This window comes from Piliocolobus tephrosceles, chromosome X (assembly GCF_002776525.5).
Source record: "Piliocolobus tephrosceles isolate RC106 chromosome X, ASM277652v3, whole genome shotgun sequence".
Taxonomy (NCBI): Eukaryota; Metazoa; Chordata; class Mammalia; order Primates; family Cercopithecidae; genus Piliocolobus; species Piliocolobus tephrosceles.
Window position 1 is genome coordinate 84527981 of NC_045455.1, and position 19991 is coordinate 84547971.

The following is a 19991-nucleotide window of genomic DNA, read 5'->3' on the forward strand; positions in this document are numbered from 1 at the left end:
GCCCAAGCCCCTCCATGGCTGATGTAAGCCTTCATCATTTCCCTCAAGTACTGGCCTCCTCACTCTCAGAAAATGACCTCATTTCCTTGTGTTTCCAAAGAAAAAAGAAAAATTGGGCCATCAGTAATTGTCATAGATGATATTTGTTGAGAATTTTTATTTTTACTTATCTTTAATTTTAAAATATTAAAAAATTTTCTTGGAGATAGGAACTCATTCCGTTGCCCAGGCTGGAGTGCAGTGGTGTGATCTCAGCTCACTGCAGCCCTGACCTCCTGAGCCCAAGCAGTCCTCCCACCTCAGCTTACTGAGTAACTGGATCTACAGGTGCACACCACCACATCTGGCTAATTTTGCTTATTTTTTGTAGAGACAAGTTCTCACTGTGTTGCCCAGGATGATCTTGAAGTCCTGGATTCAAGCAGTCCTCCAGCCTCGGCCTCCCCAAGTGTTAGGATTATAGGTGTGAGCCACCTCATCTGGCTGCAAATCAATATTAATAGAAAAATTACAAAACAAGCCAATTATACTTATTTTGACAGTTTCTTTTTAAAAGTGGAAATATGGCCATTTTTACCAATAAAATGATTCCTAGGCCATTCTGAAAAAAAATGCATTTATTGAGTTCATTTTACATATTTCTGCAAAAAGGGTCCTGCCTTCTGGGTCTCCACCAGCAGGATGACAGAATCCTCAAAATGATAAGTCATTTGCATCCATCCTTCCCTGGCTGGGGCACTCTGACTTTTGAAGAGCCACACAGACTAGAGTTGTGGAGGCAGCATTCTCCTTCCAGAGTCAATAAGCTCAGCACTCACAGGTCCCTGGAAAGTATTAAGGCATTAATTTCAAGCTTCTTATTAAGCATGAAATATTTTGCCTCAAAAAACAAATATCCAGCAATAAAAATATTTCTAGCATTAACTTCAAATTTAACTCTTAAATGTGAACTTCTTCATGAACAAAGCAATCCATCTCTAGAATGAGAAAGAAAGGAATCAAAACCAAGTACTGATTCAAAGCAATTGAATGTTTTTCAATAGGTTTAATAATATCCTGATATCATCAAAAGGGTCACTAAAGCATAAATATATATTTTCCTTCTTAGGGCTCAAACACACATTTAAGTAAATAAATAAGTGCATGTTGCAATTCAGGATGCTAGAGTTCATTGTTTCATTTGGCACAAAAAGGAATAGATTAATACAGCTTTGCAAATCTCCTATCATGCATATTTTTCATTTCAGCATATTGTTAGTTGCTTGTGGATATTTACAGCTATTTGGCTGTGGAATTTGGCCCAAGTTGTATAGGTAGTTGAAATAATCAGATTGACCAATGTATTGTCTAATTCACAGCTAAATGCATGGAATTCATAAAGTCTATTTGGACTGTTTGCTTAGAGGCATAAGCCAGTAAGCCGAAATTACACAAACTCAAATAAAAAATTCCTCTAAATGTAAATATCAACAACATAAATGCAAAATGAGGAGTACAAACCTTAATATAATAGCATTGAATGTGGGGAAAAAACACTTTTTTTTCCATTTCTTATTGAAAATTACCTGAAAATCTGACAAAGGGAAAAACCAACAAAAAAGTGATCCCATAGGAGCTCAGGGTTTATATCAGAGAGATTATCTGTATTCCACACTGATTAGCACAGATCAACAGAGGCTCTATTAAGCTAGAGTAAATCCAGGGAAACTCTAAGAGGCAGGTTTCGAAACCTTTCTCTAGGATTAACAGTGCATTTGAATTGCATTACACTTAATGTTCTACTTCATTGTTCTGGGCAATGTAAATATATTTGTAAGAACACAACTGATCATCTATATCTTCATTTTTTCTGTTTTCTTTCAGCAGCATGCTTGTTTTTCTGCCTGCGTTTCTGGAGCAGAATGAGCAAGAGAAAGAATGGAAGGCTATAAACCACAAAGGTGGTAGGCACTGCTGCGCATAGGATCTCATGTGTAGAGTAAGGACTTTGGATTGATTCTGGTGTGATGGCATATTAATTGGGTATCCAAGAATGGAAACTTCTCTGGCTGATTGAGGGAGACAGCGATTCAGTTTAGTGAATCTGCTGCTTGCGAAATCTTTGGAAGGACTGGAGAAGTAGGCTATCAGACACACCTCTGGGAATGACTTCCAGAAAAACTGTCTCACAGGAGTGCGCCATGGAAGCTACGATTCTACCATGCTCTTGAGTGTGGGGAGTCAAGATGCCACACAGCATCTGTTCTCTGGAGTGTACAGCTGAAGCTGTGACTCAGGGATGAGGAAGCTGCTGCTTCTGCAAATGCTTGTCTCCATCCTAAGCTGGTTCCTGGACACTAAGATGCTTCTGCAGAAACCAAAACCAAAGCCAAAAACATTCCACAGTGCTCCACACCAGGGCTTGCCAGCAACAGCATTTGAGGCAGCAACGAGATAGCTGGTGCCACTTCTGCCATCATGTTAATAGGCAGAATCTAATGTATATCCAGAACATAACTGCAAGAGAGGTTGAAGTTCTATGAACTGGAGAGGGTTAGAATCAATCCTGAGTGTTGATCTACAATATCAAGGACGATGGGAAGATTTTGAAGTGAGAACAGGATATGATGCACCTTTTACGAAACTGGCTATGGTTACGGTGGCGAAAGGAGAGCGAGAGGATGCTGGAAGCCGGATGCAAGAAGATGAGCTAGAATCCGAGGGATAGAAATGAAGGTAAGAAGAGTGGGAAGATCTGGGGTGTTTTGCAGGTAAAATCCAAAGCATCTGCTGATGGAATGGAAGTGGGTAAGTAAAAGAGATACAACAATGAATCCAAAATGTTTGGCCTAAGTCATTGGAAACCATTTATTGAGCTAGGGAAGTCTGTAAGAGAATCAGATTTAGTTGAGGAAATGGAAGTTACAAATGGAGATGTCACATAAATTGGGGAGAAAGTAGACTAATGTCATAGCCACACAGATGGCATTTAAAGTCATGAGACCAGGTGCCATTAGACAATGCAGAGTATGTTAGAAAGAAAAACGTCTGAGGGCCAAGTTCTGGGGTCCTCACGGTGTTTAGATGGCAGGAAGTAGAAGAGGATGCACCAAAGGGGAGTGAGAAGGCTTGACCAGTCAAATAGGAGAACTGACACAAAGGTGTGCTCTAGAAGTTCAGAAGAAAATGTGAGCCAAGGAGGAGGTCACTTGTATCAAATACAGCTGGTGGGTTGCATCATATGAGGTCTGAGAATTGATCAGTGGATTTGACTACTTAGGGGTCATGGATTTTGGTGGGATAGTGAGGACAAAATCTTAATCGAAGTCTTTGCAGGAGGGCTGGGTGCAGTGGCTCACACCAGTAATCCCAGCACTTTGGGAGGATGAGGCAGGAGGATAGCTTGAGGTCAGTAGTTTGAGACCAGCCTGGGCAACACAGTGAGACCCCACCTCTAGAAAAAGTGAAAAATACAGCTGGGCATGGTGGCGTACAGCTATTGTTCAAGCTACTTGGAAGATGGAAGGATCACTTGAGCCTGGGAGTTCCAGGCTGCAGTGAGCCGTAATTGTGCCATTGCATGCCTGCCTGGGCAACAGAGTGAGGCACTGTCTCTAAAAAAAGAAGAAGAAAAGAAATCAGTTCAGGAAACAAACCAAGTATGGACAACTGTTTCAAGAAAATTTACGTAAATGGGAGAAACTACTCCAGTTTAATTCAGGAGGTGGATGTTTGGGTTAAGGAATTTTTCTTTCAAGTTGGGAAATAATAAAGCAGGTGTGTTTACTCACAGGAATGATCCAGTAGTGAGGGAACATGAAGATTATACTAGATTTTGGAAACTACTTTTTCTGCTTAACACTTTGAACACTTTTTCACTTAATTTTAATTTTTGTGGATGGCTTAGTGGCTACATTATATTCCCTGGTATAAATATAATGATTTTAGAAGCCTTCTCCTTATATTACACATTTGGGCTATTAAACCTTGTTTATCTTTGTTTATGTTTTCTATTCCTTTTTTGTTTTTTTGAGTCGGAGTCTCGCCCTGTTGTCCAGACTGGAGTGCAGTGGTGTGATCTCGGCTTACTGCAAGTTCCACCCCCCAGATTCAAGCGATTCTCCTGCCTCAGCTTCCCGAGTAGTTGGGATTACAGGTGCACACCACCATGCCCAGCTAATTTTTGTATTTTCAGTAGAGACAGGGTTTCACCATGTTGGCCAGGCTGGTCTAGAACTCCTGACCTCAGGTAATCCTCCCGCCTCGGCCTCCCATAGTGCTGGGATTACAGGCGTGAGCCACTGCACCCGGCTATTTTCCATTTCTAATTTTCAGCCAAGGAGTTTAAATATTTTAAAGTCTCTTACACTGACACATTTGCTTTCCCAAAATCATGTTCCAAATTTTCAATTAGAGAGTTAAACATTTGTTTATTTCAAAGAAAATCTCAGTTTCTTTAGCCCCCACTTCCAGCTCAGTGTCAGGCTGATGGGTCGCCAGGATATTGGAGCTTCAGAAAAACCCCCAAAGCAGCCCCACCTCATTTCAACAGGGTTGTTCCGAAGCAGTTGCCAAAGTTTTACTGCCAAGAGGTGTACTTTTTTCTTCATGTGTACAGTATTTTATGAAGTTCCTCAATGGAACTTCGTAAGAGCTGAGTTGTGCTGAAAGGAGAGCATATGCCTTTAAGTAAGGGCTTTTTTTTAGATCTTTCAGTTGCTGTCTGTGAAAATGATTGATGTTTTTTTAACTTCTTCCTGTATAGAACTTTTCTGGCAGTCATTGTTTCTGCTTCAAAGTGGGGAAGATAAGCAGGAGACTTTTTGTAGTTATCTCAAAGGGGAGGGGTATGAATAGTGGTAAGTCTATAATCATCAGGAGGGGAATTTATAAATATTATGAAATAATTTATAAATACTATAAATTCAAATATTAGAAATATGAAAAATAAATTATAAATATAAAATTATAATATAAATGTTAAATATAATCCAATCATACTTTATTAAAAATAAGTTATATAATTATAAATAAATTATAACATTTAAAATGTTGATATATTTCATTAAACTGTATTATGAATATATAAATTATAAATATGATATGAATCAGCTAGAATATTTTAATATTCTGCAACTGAAAAAACTATTTCTTAATTTGCAGGTTAGGATTAAAGAGAGGGAAAGATGTACTTCACAGCTGCTCCTCCAAAACATACAATCACACAGCATTTCACACTTTTTTGCAGCCATAGCTCCTTTTTGAATTGTAAATTGTCAGCATCTCAAAAGAACCACATTGTTGTTATACAGATTTTGATATACTGAAACAAGAGATAAGTTGTGGTTTTCTCTAATTTTCTGTACAGTATTTGCACAGTGTAGGTGGCCTTAAAGATTAAAGGGTTTTTTGTTTTTGTTTTTGATAATGAGAGTTAATCATAGCATTTTACAATCATCTGAGTTCTGTATAAAAGCCTTAATGAAAAATCGCTGGACAACAATGTAAAGCCCTTTAAAAACAAAGTTCCTTTCAGTGTAGGAAGGTCCTGATTTTTTATCTGTATTTACAGGAAGGAAAACAGCTCTGAAAATTGAAAATATTTTCATAACTCGGCCACAAAACTTGCTCTGACCTGAACTCATTTGGCCATGAAACTTGACCTTAACTGACATGGGGCTATGATTAGTCTTTATTCGTCCCGCTCTATGTAAATACTCATACATTTCTACACAGAGATGTTAATGTATTTAATTACTGAAGCTGCCTTAGAGTGCTGCTGAAATATTCTGAATATTGAAGCACCTCTGACTCCAAGGGTTTCAGAAGAGGGATTGTGAGGTTATAAACTTTTCATTCTGAATTCTGATATATTGCTCTTTCACATTTCCTTCTGAAAATAATTGGTGAAATGTTCAGAACTCCTTGATACGAGAATTCTGAAATAGAGTTCAAACTTTAAATTAGAATTAACTAGCATCATATTCCTGTTTTTTCAGTTCCTGTTGAAATTCAGTATGTTGAATTAAAATAGAAAAAGAGTTTTAATGATTAAGAAATAGGGTCTGGTTGAAGTATTGCATATTTCCATTCATTCCTTTTCATTCTCAGTTCTTTCGCAGCACTTAAGAATTTTATATTTTTATATATATTTTATGATTTATATTGGATGATGTAGTTGACACTTGTATCAGTGTATTGATAAAAGGAAGTATGTTTCTGTGGCCAAACTGTTCCTGGTTGAGATTGTGGACACAGGTAAGTTTGAGCAGACCCAGACAGCAATTTCTCCCTTAGCAGATTTTTGGAAAACTTAATTTAAACAGACAGCAAAGGTGGAAAAATGACAAAAAAGCCTCACTTTGTTTTTTGTTATTTTTTATTTTTGTTTTATTTATATTTATATTTTATTTTGTTTGTTATTTTTATTGTTATGGTTGCTTATTAATTTGCCTCAAAAGACAATGTTTGAAAAAAATTTTGATTTCTTTGTCTCAAAATAGATAAGGAGATGTCTTGGTAAATATATAAGTAGTTTCTTTGTTAATAAATAACATAAAATGGAGAGATGACTGGAGAACTTCCCAAAAACCATGTGAACCAAAAGCTTAAAACATGCCCAGATAACCACTGGTAGAACATCTTTCTTCTGTGACTTGAACATTTGCCTTCAATCAGATCTTCTAATTTTGACTCTCATAGGCTGGGAATAGGGTAATTTCAATCCTGTTCCATTTCGTTGTTCTGTGTTTATAGGAAGTCTGGATTATGCATTTTTCTGCTTGGGTTAAAGAGATAAACACCCCAATTTTGAAAAAACAAACAAACAAACCAAAAAACTATATAGCTTCTGATACAGAAAGGACTACCAAGGACCCAGGTGCCTCACGAATGTCTTTTAGAGCCATCCACTGAGCAACCAACTCAAGCAAGTCAAGGTACTAGCCATGGGCCAAGGGAAGATGAGAGAGTTGCTGAAGAAAAGAGCTGATAAAAACTGTGAACAGTCAGTCACCAGAATGAGAACCATGGCGTGTACCCATATTTTCTTGTCATATCATGTGATGATAATACTTTCATACTAATTTATTTTTATCTCTTCCATTCCCTTAGTGTATACAGGATGTGTTGTGATGGTGACCTTTACAGATTTAGTTCAGAGGCGTCAAAAGACCAATATGGGATTGGGAGAAAATTTGGTTAAAAAAAAAACAAAAAACAAAAACTTGGCCCCAAGTTCCTGAATTCAGAGCTATATGCAAAGGAAGAGAGACTCTTGAGTGGTTTCCTTTTTGGGGATAGAGTGGGTTTTAATTTATTCAGTTCCATTGAGGGTTTTTTTACTTGAAAGTTTAAGTACATAAGAAGATTATGTGTAGATATTAGAAAGACAAGTGGACATTTGTCATTCTTGGTGCCTATCACTGTTGTCCTGTCTGCCTAATGCTGAAGTCCAAACTCAAAATCCCAGTCCCTTGCCAGGAGGAGGTAAACAATGGAGCCAGGTGCTGACAATCAGGAACCTTGTGCTGTATTCCTTTCAGAAATGAGTCTCTGGGAAATGAGTTCTGCTAGGGATCCCATTTTGCTGAAACAGATGGCAGTGGAGCTGCTGGCTTTTGGGCATGGTGGAGCTTGAGGGTGGCCTGTGGAGTACATCGTATAGGACTACATCCGTCCAATGCCTGTCAGCTTCTAAGTGTCCAAAAAATGGTTGCTATTGATACCAGTAGTAGTAGCAGCAGCATATGATAAAGTTCCCTAATTCTGATGCATTTAAATTTAGACTAGATGACCACGCAAGATAGTATAGAGTACTTGTATTACAGACCATGGGCTCTTAGATTCCCCCAAGTAATGGAAATCAACACAAGCCAAGCAGGTTTCCTAGATGAGGCTCTATTTCGGGGCTTGTGCAAGGGAAACAACTGAGGTGCAAGGATTTTCTAGCTAGCTCTCTGAAAACGGCCCCAGTAGGGAATTTTTATTAGGTGAAGAGTAGGAATTGACATCGGGGTAGGGTTTGCAGGCTGGATAAAGCATGGGAGGTGCAGGGTCTGCAGGTCAGCACCTCTGGTTGCCATGGTTATCTAGAGTAAATGGCAACCTGGGGTCTGGCGGGTGGTAACAAGGTTGTAAATCGATTGTCCAACATTCCTTCCCAAGGTGGAACACTCCACAACCGTGGTTCAATACTGCGGATCTCCGAAGGACAGTTCCTGGAATTCTTTAAGTAAAAGGCATGGTTAAGCATTATGAAAACAAAGAAAAATGGCTATTTTCTTTGTATGACTAAACTCTTGGGGTTAGTGGGTACAGCATCAGCGAGGTAGTAGTCTGGGTTTTGTGGAGAGAGGAAAAAAAAAGAAGAAAGTATCTGAAGGAGGAGCTGCGTCCCACTCCTGTCTCACTTGAACTGGGTCTTTGGTGCACGTGGCTTACTTTTTTGTTTTCCTTGCTCTCATTCCACAGGGTAGCTGTCCCTGCCCTATCTTGTGTGATTCTAGAGGGCCATCTATACGGGCTCTGTCTTAGTTTGTTTGTGCTGCTATAACACAGTACCACAATGGGGTAATTTATAAACAGCAGAAATTTATTACAAGTAATGGCAAAAACCACAATTATTTTTGCACCAACCTAAAATTTCTCACAGTGCTGAATGCTGGGAAACCTCAAATCAAGGCACTGACAGATTCCATTGTCTGGGAGAAGGCTGCATCCTCAGAAGGGGAGGGGATCTGTCTTCACATAGCAGCAGAGCAGAAAAGAGCAAGCAGGAGATGAACAGTGCATGCAGCCTTGTTTGTAAGGCCTTAATTCCACTGATAAGGGCAGAACCCTCTTGACCAAATCATGTCTTAAAGCCACACCTCTTAATACCAACACATGGGCAATGTCAGAATTTTGGAAGGGACACATTCAAACAATAGCATTCTGCCCCTGTCCCCCAAACTTATATCCTTCTTATATACAAAATATAGTCTTTCTATCCCAGTAGCCCCCACAAGTCTTAACTCATTCCAACATCAACTTTAAAGTCTAAGTCCAAAGTCGAATCTAAATCAGATATGGATGAGATTCCAGGCACAATTCATCCTGAGGCGAATTTCACTCCAGCTATGAGCCTGGGAAATAAAACAAGTGATTTGTTTCCAAATTACAATGGTGAGACATAGGATGGACATTTCCATTCCAAAATGGTGCAACGGGAAAGAAGAAATGAGTCACAGACTCCAAGTAAGTTCAAAACCCAACAGGACGAACAACATTAAATCTTCAGTTTTAAGAACAACCCTTTTGCTGCCTTGCAGTCACACTGGGGCAGAGGTTGGGCCCCTAAGGCCCTAGACGGCCCTCACAGCCCCCTCACAGCTTTGCTGGGCACAGCCCACGCAGCCGCTCTCACTGGTTGGAGTCAGGTGCCTGCAGCAATCACAAGCTGACATTGCATGCTGGTAGATCTACATACATTTATGGGGTGTTGGAGGTGACCCTGCCCCTATGGTTCCGCTAAGCATTGCCTTAGAAGGGGTCTTTCTGCAGTGGCCCACTTCTGAGGCAAGTCTCTGCCTGAGCCCTGAGGCTGTCAGCATCCTTTGAAATCTAGGTGGAGGAAGCCATACCTCTAAAGCACCTGCACCCTGCAAGCCTGTGAAGTTAGCACCACGTGGACACCACCAAGGCTCATCACTTATACCTTCTAGAGTGATGGCCCAAGTCACACCTTGACTCATCTGTGCCACAGCTGGGGCGGTCAAGACTGCTCTGAGCCTGAGCAGCAAGCCTCAAGGTCCCCACTGGAGACTTACGTCCCTCCCTTTAAATTGTTTTGGCCTTGAGGTCCTGTCACTCTGGGACTGTGAAGGGAAGGACAGCCTCTCTGAGTTATTCTCTCATTGTCTTGATGAATAGCACCTGGCTTCCTTCTAGACATACAAATCTCCTTAACAAATGGTCTCTTTACCACACTCTTGGTTTTTTCTGCTAAACACACTTCTTTATTCTTTTTACATGGCCAGGCTACAAACTTTCCAAATCTTTATATCCTGCTTCTCTTTGAATTACAATTTTCACCTTTAAATCATTTATCTCTTCTCACATTTTACTATCAACCATCAAGAGAAACCACATGGCCCGCTCACTACTTGGCTGTTGAGAGATGTCTTCTTGCAGATATCTTAGTTCGTCCCTCTTATGTTCTGCCTTTCACAAAGTCCTAGGTCATGGACGTAATTCAGTCAAGTTCTCTGTTACTTTGTAACAAGGATGGCCTTTCCCCCAGTTTCCAATACCTTTTTCCTAATTTCTACCCGAGACCTCATCAGAAATGTCTTCACTGTCCATATTTCTACCAACATTCTGTTCACAGCCACTTAGATAATTTCTGAAAAGACTGAGGCTTTCCCTATGACTTTCCTCTTCTTCTGAGTGCTCATTAGAATTGCCCTCAATGATCTCTTCATGGAAACACAGGCTCACTCTATTTTCCAGCACTCACTACAAAACTCTTCTAGTCTCTACCCATGACCTAGTTCCAAAACTGCTTCCACATTGTCAGGTATTTGTTATAGCAACACCCCAATTCTCTCGTTCCAATTTATGTCTTAGTTCATTTGTGTTGCTATGACAGAATATCACAGACTGGGTGATTTGCAGTGAACAGAAATTTATTTCTCTCAGCTCCGGAGGCTGGAAGTCCAAGATCAAGGCACAGATAGGTTTGGGGTCTGGGGAAAGATGCATCCCTGATGGGAGGATTGCCGTGTCCTCACATGACAGAAGAGTGAATGAGAGGAATGCTTTGCGATGCCCCATTCCCAAGGGCTTTAATCTTATTCACGAGGGAGGAGTCCTCATGACCTAATCACCTCTTGAAAGCCCTACCTCTTAATACTCTCACATTGACAACACTTGAATTTTGGAAGAGATGCATTCAAATCATAACAGGCTCCTGCCTCCCTTTTCATGAGGTCAGTGTGGGAGCGTGAATGAGAATGGCCAATAGAATATTCTGTCTCCATGGATACAGTGATTTCCCCCAGGGGCGGGCATCTGATCCAACAGAGCTAAACTGGGATTGATGTAGCTGCTGGGGGAGAGGAAAGGAGGTCATTTCTGAGATAATCACCCTTTATGATTATCAAAGTACTGCGACCATCATTTTACACAGGCAGAGAGCCTAACCTGGCTTAGATGAGAACAAGCAAAGTTAATAGAGCTGAGAAATGAAAAGAGAGAGGGAAGAGAGAAAGGGAGAGACTCAGTGGTATCTTGTGAACAGGCTGATCAAGCTACAGCTTGATCCTAAACTTAACGGACTTCCCAGTGATGTGAACCAGCAAACTTCGTTTTGATTTACGCTATTTTGGACTAAATTTCTGTCCTTTGCAACAGGGAAAGTTCTGCCTGAAAGAACAAACACAGTGTTTTAAAATCCTTAGATACTGAGAGTTTCTGGATATTTTTCCCTTTTCTTAAGCACTAAGTCATATCCATACCCATATTATACTCTGTAAATACTTCATTTTTTTAAACAGAACTTCTGAAAATAAATAGTTTTAAAAAAATATGTAATTAAGCAAGAATAAAGAAAGGCTTATTGTATGGGTCAAAAATAGAAGAGTGAATGTAACATGTTGCACACTGCAACAGAAATCAACCTTATGATGATTGATTTCTTGGAGGGCTCCACTGTCACATGGCATTTCCCACCCTTGTCACCAGAAAAACAATCACGTGGGTCCCCACTGTCCATCTTTTACTACTGGTGAGGTTCTTTAACTTTATGAATTAAAAAAGACTGAACTCACAGGATGGAATAAGAAATTCCTTATAGAGAAACAGTTTGAAAAACTTATTTTAAAATAAAAAGACCTATTTAGTTTAAAAAATAATTTTGTTCTTAACCAGATTTGGATTCATGTTCTGTCAGCCCATTCCTGAGCTCCTGATCATTCTTGACCCATTGTTTACAGTGCTATTAAAGGGTGATCTAATTTTATTTAGTCTTCACAACACTCTCTCACATATATAGGGAAAGAAAGGCTAGGTTTTAAGAGGCTAAGAAACTAGCCTAAGTTTCCATCATTTGTAAGTATGGAGCCAGGGCCAGGCTATCTGACTCTAAAATCTGTTTGTTTGTTTGTTTGTTTTTCTATTATCCTGAGCTGTCTCTAAGATGTTCACTTCTGATACGAGAATCACACAATGAAAAGTCTGTCTATGGGGAAAATATGGAGAAAAACATTTTGATGGAGACATGCAGAGATACACTGGAGCTAGTACACAGCAGCTCACAAGAGCTGATTATATGCATCTCTTCCCAACTCTGTTGTGTGATGTCATGTTAGTAGTTTGAAACCAGATATAGTAGAAGTGTTTACACCACAGAAATTGGCAGATGCTATGAATCAGGACTTTTGTTTGGAAGCCAATTGTTAAAGCTTTCACAGCATACCATTACCTGCAGTAAATAAACATGATAGCTCAATTTTGTTTTTCAAGAATTAGTAGAAAAAATATATATATATATATTTGTGTGTGCGTATATGTATATGTACACACACACATATACACACACACATTCACAAAACTATATGTGTATATGTGTGTGTATATACCTATATATAGGTATATACACACATAAAAATATCAGTAAAAAAAATTCCATGCTCGCAGATAGGAAGAATAAATATGTCCATACTACCCAAAGCAATTTATAGATTCAATGCTATTCCCATCAAACTACCAATGACATTTCTCACAGAATTAGAAAAAAACTATTCTAAAATTCATATGGAACAAAAAAAGAACCCTAGTAGCCAAAGCAATCCTAAGCAAGAAGAACAAAAAAAAAGGTATCACATTACCCATCTTCAAATGATACTATAACTTTACAGTAACCAAAACAGCATAGTTCTAGTATAAAAACAGACACATGGACCAATGGAATAGATTACAGAACTCAGAAATAAAGCTATACAGCTACAACCACCTGATCTTCACCAAAGCTGACAATAACAAATAACAAGCAATGAGGAAAGGACTCCCTATTCAATAAATGGTACTTGGACAACTGGATAGCCATACGCGGAAGATTGAAACTGCGCTCCTACTTTTCTCCATAGACAAAAATTAGCTTAAGAGGGATTAAAGGCTTAAATGCAAAACCTAGAACTATAAAAATCCTGGAAGAAAACCTAGGAAATATCATTCTGGACACAGGCATTGGCAAAGATTTCATGATGAAGACTCCAAGGCAATTGCACAAAAACAAAAGCTGACAGTGGGACCAAATTAAACTGAAGAGATCCTGCACAGCAAAGAAAATTATCAACAGAGTAAACACACACCCTACAGAATAGGAGAAATTATTTTCAAGCTATGCATTTGACAAAGTCTGATATCCAGAATCTATAAGGAACTTAAACAAATTAACAAGCAAAAAACAACCCATTAAAAGATGGACAAAGGACATGAACAGACACTTCACAAATAATTCACATTTGTTTCGAATGAATTCACTTCCACTCAGTCAGATGATTTGGACTTATCAAATTGAAGATATAAATAGAATTCTAATTAAGGCAGCTAAGATCATTTAAGAAACTAACATCAAGGAAGTATTCCTTTTCCAGCTAAATTTTGAGAAGAAAGCCAAATTCAGAAAGAGATATTTTGAGACACTGAGTTTTTTAACTGGTAGATGTGTCTCAGAGGTGAGGATACCAGTTGTTTAATGAGGCATCATGGTGTTTCAACCCTCTTCAGAAACTGGGTAGTGGAAAGGAAAATCTGAACCATAGCAACCATTAAGTTCCAACACTTGAGACTCTTGTTAGCACATGCCGACTTTTCACTTGGAAATTATTGTTACTTTCTCACTAACCTCCCAGATCGGAGCACCAAGTTACAGTGGAGACAAGTTGCCGAGACAATGCTTCACTCTAACTGACAAAAAGGTGATATGAAGGTCATATTTTTCAGGGAAAATGTCAGGTGGAAAGACAGTGGGTGAGAAATGAGCAATTAGGATGGCAGAGATATCTCATCACTGACAACATGACAACAGCTTAATACAAAAAGACCTTCCTGCCCCCAGCACCTTCACTTTTAAAAAGAGGCTGAAACACCCTAGTTGGTTCAGAAAGCCAATGAATGGCTCAATTTTAGAGTTTAAGATTTACATTTAGGTTTCAATTCAGATTTACAGCTTACATTTCCTTTGTTGTACAAATGTAATTTTTTCTTTAGCATGATAAAAAAAATATGGAAAGGGAAATATAAAGTGAATTGAATATTAAAATATCCAACAAATCTGGGAGCCTATATTGAGTATCAACTTTGTGTGAGATTTTGTGATACTAAGTTTATTAGAGGAAAAAATATATGTACCATATGGACAAATAGATACTAATATGGGAGAGTAAATGATGAGAGTCAGAAGAGTGAGAGATGTATGTTCTGTAAGTGATCACAAAAAAAGAGAAGTCACTTCTGAGCTGTGATGGAAGATTACAAGGACAAAATCAGATATACGTCAATCCCTAATGCCCTGTTTGGGTACAACAAAAGTGTAAATACTTCAGATAATAATTTAGAGATGTGAATACAGTACTGACCATAGTCTCTCGGTATCAAGGTTATCTGAGAATGAGTTAGGGGAACTGAAAGCAGAAATTCTGCATTCCAGAAACATACCGGCCACATGAGCCCCAGAAGTGAGGGCTGAGCTGTGGCAAACAGGGCCAGGGAAAGGGTACTGGCTTGGGAGAGAGAGCCCCCAGGTCCTGTCCTGCCTGTGCCAGCAACTGTCTGTAACCTCTTTTGTTTCTCTTAGTTGTAATATTAGCCAGTTGGAGTATGGAAGCCTAAGGATCTTTTCCTCCTCTTCTATTCTGTGGTAATTCCCAGAGCCACAATGCCTTCTGCATTGTCACCCCCGAAACACGCCAGCTGCTTTGTCCCTTTGGTCATGGTTCTCAGAACATACACTCCTCAAACAGCCACTTTATACCATGGACTGTTGCATGCCATACCATTTTTGCTGCCAGTTCCAAAAATGGAGGACAGATGCGATGGTGCCTTAAGAGTGATATGCATGTGGTTCTCAACCTTGACTCCTCATGAGAATCTCCAGGGGAGCTGCTTCAGAGGTACAGATATCCCCCTACTAGGGGTTCTTCTGTAGTTGATCTCATATGTAGCCAGAGTATGAAAACTTTTCAAAGCTTCCCCAGCCCCCGCTAGTGAATTTGCTGTGCCGCTTGTGCTGAGAACTACTGCATTAAGGGCATTTTCAGATCTTTGTTAACAGTACTAATTTTATAAATCACATCTTGCTGTTTGGCAAAACTAAATGCAGTTTCCTAATTTGCCTGTGTGAGTCTGAAGGAAGTACAGGATCTGTCTTTTGTGGCTGGTGAGAAGGCCCTGTTAAGTTTGTCATCTCTCCCAACCCTACCCTCCAAAAACCAGAAACATTATGTCAAATCCCTGCTTGGAGTATAGGCATGGGAATGAGGCTGTTCCTTCTTTTTCAAGCTGGTTATGGGTCACCTGCATCTGAATCATCAGCAAAACTTATTCTAAATGAGGATTATCTACTATATATGGGAGAAGCCCTGGAATCTCTCCACAACTTTATATTTAATGCTTTTAATAATAGATGAAAACTAAAAATATAATGATAAAACCCCGAAGGAAAATCTATTATATATAACTTGATAATAATATCTAAAGTTAAAGGTTTAGGAAATACCAGGAGGCCAATATTTAAAACAAGAGCTAAAGAGCTTCATAATTCACTAAACACGGCTACTGCAATTTTTAAATGCTGTCATTTAGGAAAGACTGCCTAGAAAAAGCAGGGAAAATAGAAATCTTGGAATTATTTCAAAACAAAAAGCATATGGTGTGCAACTGTACAAATTTGGTACCCTTGTCCAAAGTAAATGCTATCTAAATACAATAATTCCATATCACTCCAAGCCACAACAAAAGTGACTTTGACCACATGGCCAAGTTAAAAGAGCATTCTTTGAAGTAAATTATTCTTGATTTACGTTACACATTCTTGTCTTTTAAAAGAAAAATGCTATTTTACTGTAATATGTCTTCAATCACATTGCAAAGTTAAATGCTTTAGCTTTGGGCTAAAATCAGTATGTCCAGGAGTGTAGAGAAGTCGAGTGAGAATATTCAATTCCGCCTATGGTCTTTCTAATGCTGTTTGAGTGATGCAAAGTAGAGAAGTTACTGTTGAAGGTACTAAATCATTCTGTACTTGGGGAGAGATTTAGGAAGTCTAGAGGAGGCAGGATTTCTCCCCGTGTGTCTGGGTGGGCCATGAAGTAAAAACTAGCCAAAAGCAGACCATATGCAAATCATTTGAGGGTATCTATTGTAGCAACAAAAGCTACTCTCAAAATGTGTGGCCTGAAACAATAACCATTTTATTTTATGTCTCTTGATTTTGTAGGTCTTTTGGGCACAGCTGGTCAGGATATTCTTCTGATCCATGGGACATCAGTGGGTCGTTTTGTGGTGCTTAGCTAGTGGCTAGTCTGGTCTAAAGGGTCCAACTGACCTCTTCACATACCTGGCACCTTGGCAGGGACCCTAGAAGGCTGAGCTCAGCCTTTTCTTCTTCATCCAGTCTCAGGACCTCTCCCATGGGTGGCTGAACTTAAACGGCAGGTCAGGACTCCAAGAGACTAAGGCAGAAACATACTTCTTTGAAAGACTAGGTCCCAAATGGCTGTTGCTTCTGCCATTCCATTGGTCAAAGGAGTTACAGGCCAGCCCGGATTTGAAGGATGGGGAGGTAGATCCCATTTTTCTGTGAGAAAAGTGTCAAGAATCTTTAGTGAACCACAGCCTGACCTCTGCCCACAAATTATTGAGCTTCTTCCCAGAAGACCCTCAAAGTCTCATCCCAATACGGCATTGGTTCACAGTCCAGGATCTCATTTTTCTAAGCCAAAGCCCCATCTCAATGCTCCTAGATTCTGGTGACTCCAACTCTTCCTTTGAGCTCCCTGAGCTATAACATGGCACTGCCTTCTACAGTTATTCATCTCTGAGTGACCTCAGCATGCTTGTTTTGCCCTCTCAACCTCCCAGCACTTCTGTAACCAATCCCCTGTGTTAAATCCCCTTTGTGTGATGTAGCATGATTTCTATTTTTCTGACTAGACCTCGATGGATACAGATACTAAACCAAGATGCTTGCTCTCTGTGTATCTTGACTTTAGGAGCAACATGTTGTTAGCTGACCATCCAAAAGATGGAGGAATGTGTTGTTGGCTACCCATCTATTTTGCCCTTAGAGATGCCATGTTACTTTAACTGTCTCTAAAGCTCTCTGCAGGTCAAGCTCCCTGGCTGCCACTCTGACCTTGCTACTCATTATAATTGTGCCCAGCTTTCTTCTGATGATGAAGCAGCTCCTTTGCTCCTGTTATTTCAAGATCCTGTTAGTGGATGTGGCTTCACCTAGAAGTAGAATTTCTGACCCCAGAGCAGTTCTTCTGAATCAGAATCTTCATTTTAACAGTATCCTCAGGTGATTTGTATGCATTGTATATTTGAGAAGCCCTGATGTGCCTCAAATTTTGATTTCAACCCCAGCCTTATAAACCAAAACACGATTGCTCTTCTGGTCAAAGGCTATGGTTTTAAAACTAGGCTCTCTCCTGACATCGATTAACCCAGCCATTATAGTTCAGTAGGCTGGGCCTAAAACGTTTACCCTGATATTTTCATGAATAGAACTGGAAAAATACAACAGCAAAATTGAGAATTGTGTTTATTTAACCTAATCACACAAATGCACAGCCCCTTGCCTTGATTATAATCATTAGTAAATGGAAAAATTTTTGTGTTTTCACAAATACGTTTCATTTTTAAACACCTTCATTTTATACCAAGGAAAAACCACCACTTTTACCAATGAGATCAAGAAAGTAAATGAAAATGTCATTTAAGCATTTGCTAATTGACAGACTGTGTTTGTTAACACAGTGGTCATTAATTGCCTTTGGTATAATTTTAGCATGCACAAGCATAAGCTTTGCTGGACCAGCTGCCAAAGAGGACACTGGTGCAGGGAAAGAAAGCTAGACCCAGTAATAGTAGAGGCTGATAAAACTGACCAAGCTGCAAAGGTGCCTCTGTGGGTTAAGTCAAAAAGTCCTACATGTGATGTCAGGGAGTATGGCAACCCTTTAGAGGACACTTTGGCCATATCTGTAAAACTTTTAAATCCATGTACCATTTGACCCAGAATTTCCATTTTTATCAGTCGGGATTGCACTTGGCTGCATGCACCTACAAACTGATTAGAGACTTAAGCAAAGAGAACTTTATTTTTGCCTTAAGAAGGGACTTGGAATAAGGTATCCATCTGTTCTTTGGGTGTGACTTTATCTCCTTTCCCAGGCAAATTCCAGAGTAAAGGAGAAAGGGCAAAGGGCAAAAGAGTCATGTCCAGCTGAGCCTGTCATGTAAAACAAGCTCCCCCAGAAGGGAAAATCTGTCACATCCACTTACATCTCATTACTTTGTCACTTGGACACTTTGTTACCTAACACTCCCAAGTGCAAAGTTCAGGAAGCTAAGCATTGGAAGCATGACACCAAGAACAAAATTGGGGTTTGGTCAGCAGGAAAGAAGGGGAGAGTGGACACTGGGCAGGTAGCCAGCTGTGGCTGCTGTATTCCCTGTAGAATGCATCCTTCAGATTTACTCCCAGAAGTACACAGTGATATATGCAAAGACATTCGTGGTAGCAAAAATCTAGCAATAATCTCAATGATCATTAATCGAAGACAAATTAAGCAAATTATTAATTTATAATTTGAAAAGTTATGCAGCAGTTAAAAGGAATGATGTATATCTATGTGGAAAGGTATTGAAAATGCTATTAAGTGGAAAAAGAAAACAACTATATAGAAGGATATATATGCATATGTATATATAACTATATAGAAAGATATATAAATGTATATATATATAAAGTGATTTTATTTGAGAAAAGGGAAAAAGAATGAGGGAAAGAGAGTTAGATATAAGTTAGTACAAGTAGATAGATTTATTAATTTTTAAAATAATATACCATAGATTATAAATAAAATTTATCTCTGGAGTGTGGAAATGGGAAATGAGGTTGGGTGCAGGCTTTTATATCCTGTGGTACTGATTTAACTTTTTATCATGAACATGTATTACTTTTGAAATAAATAAGTTAATAAGCATTAGTATCAGGATACAAGAAAAAAGACATAAAAATAATTCAAAGTATTTTAATAAGTACATTTACCATTCACTTCCCCTTTACTATCAAACCACTGCTCCTTCTCTTATGAACATGGTGCATTTCTACTCTGGGTACCTTCCATTGTATCCTGTCATTCAGGCTGTTCTCTTGAGCTTATTAACCTCAGCCCTCCACTTGATTCCCAGTTCCACATCTTCTTCTGACTCTGGTGCTCTTTGCAACTTCCAGTGAGGAATCTTCTCTTCTCTTCTAGTCCTAGTGGAATCTTCTGATGCATTGCCTCAATTTTTCTCCCCATTACCCACTCCAGGAAAGAATGGGTTTTTAGATATAGAGTTCAATTGGCAAAGTTTAATTCTACTCTAAAGAAATTTGACAGTTTTCTTTGAAACCACTCTCTTGGGTTGATAAACTAATCAAAAGAAAAGGACAAGGGATGAAATTAGTATTGGCCACTAAGGTCCAGGTGTGTGTGTGTGTGTGTGTGTGTGTGTGTGTGTACTCAATTTCAACCTCACAATAACCTTAGGAAGATGATACAGTATCTGCATTTCAATAATCAAGAATACTAGGGCTTAGAGAAGACAAATAATTCCCTAGATCACCTAGTTAGTTAATAATAGTACTAGAATTCAAATTTACAACATACTTCAAAGGCTCCTATCTTTTCACTACAGTAAAGAGTTCATAATGTCTGTGAGTTTTTGTTTTTGTTTTTGTTTTTTTGCTTTTC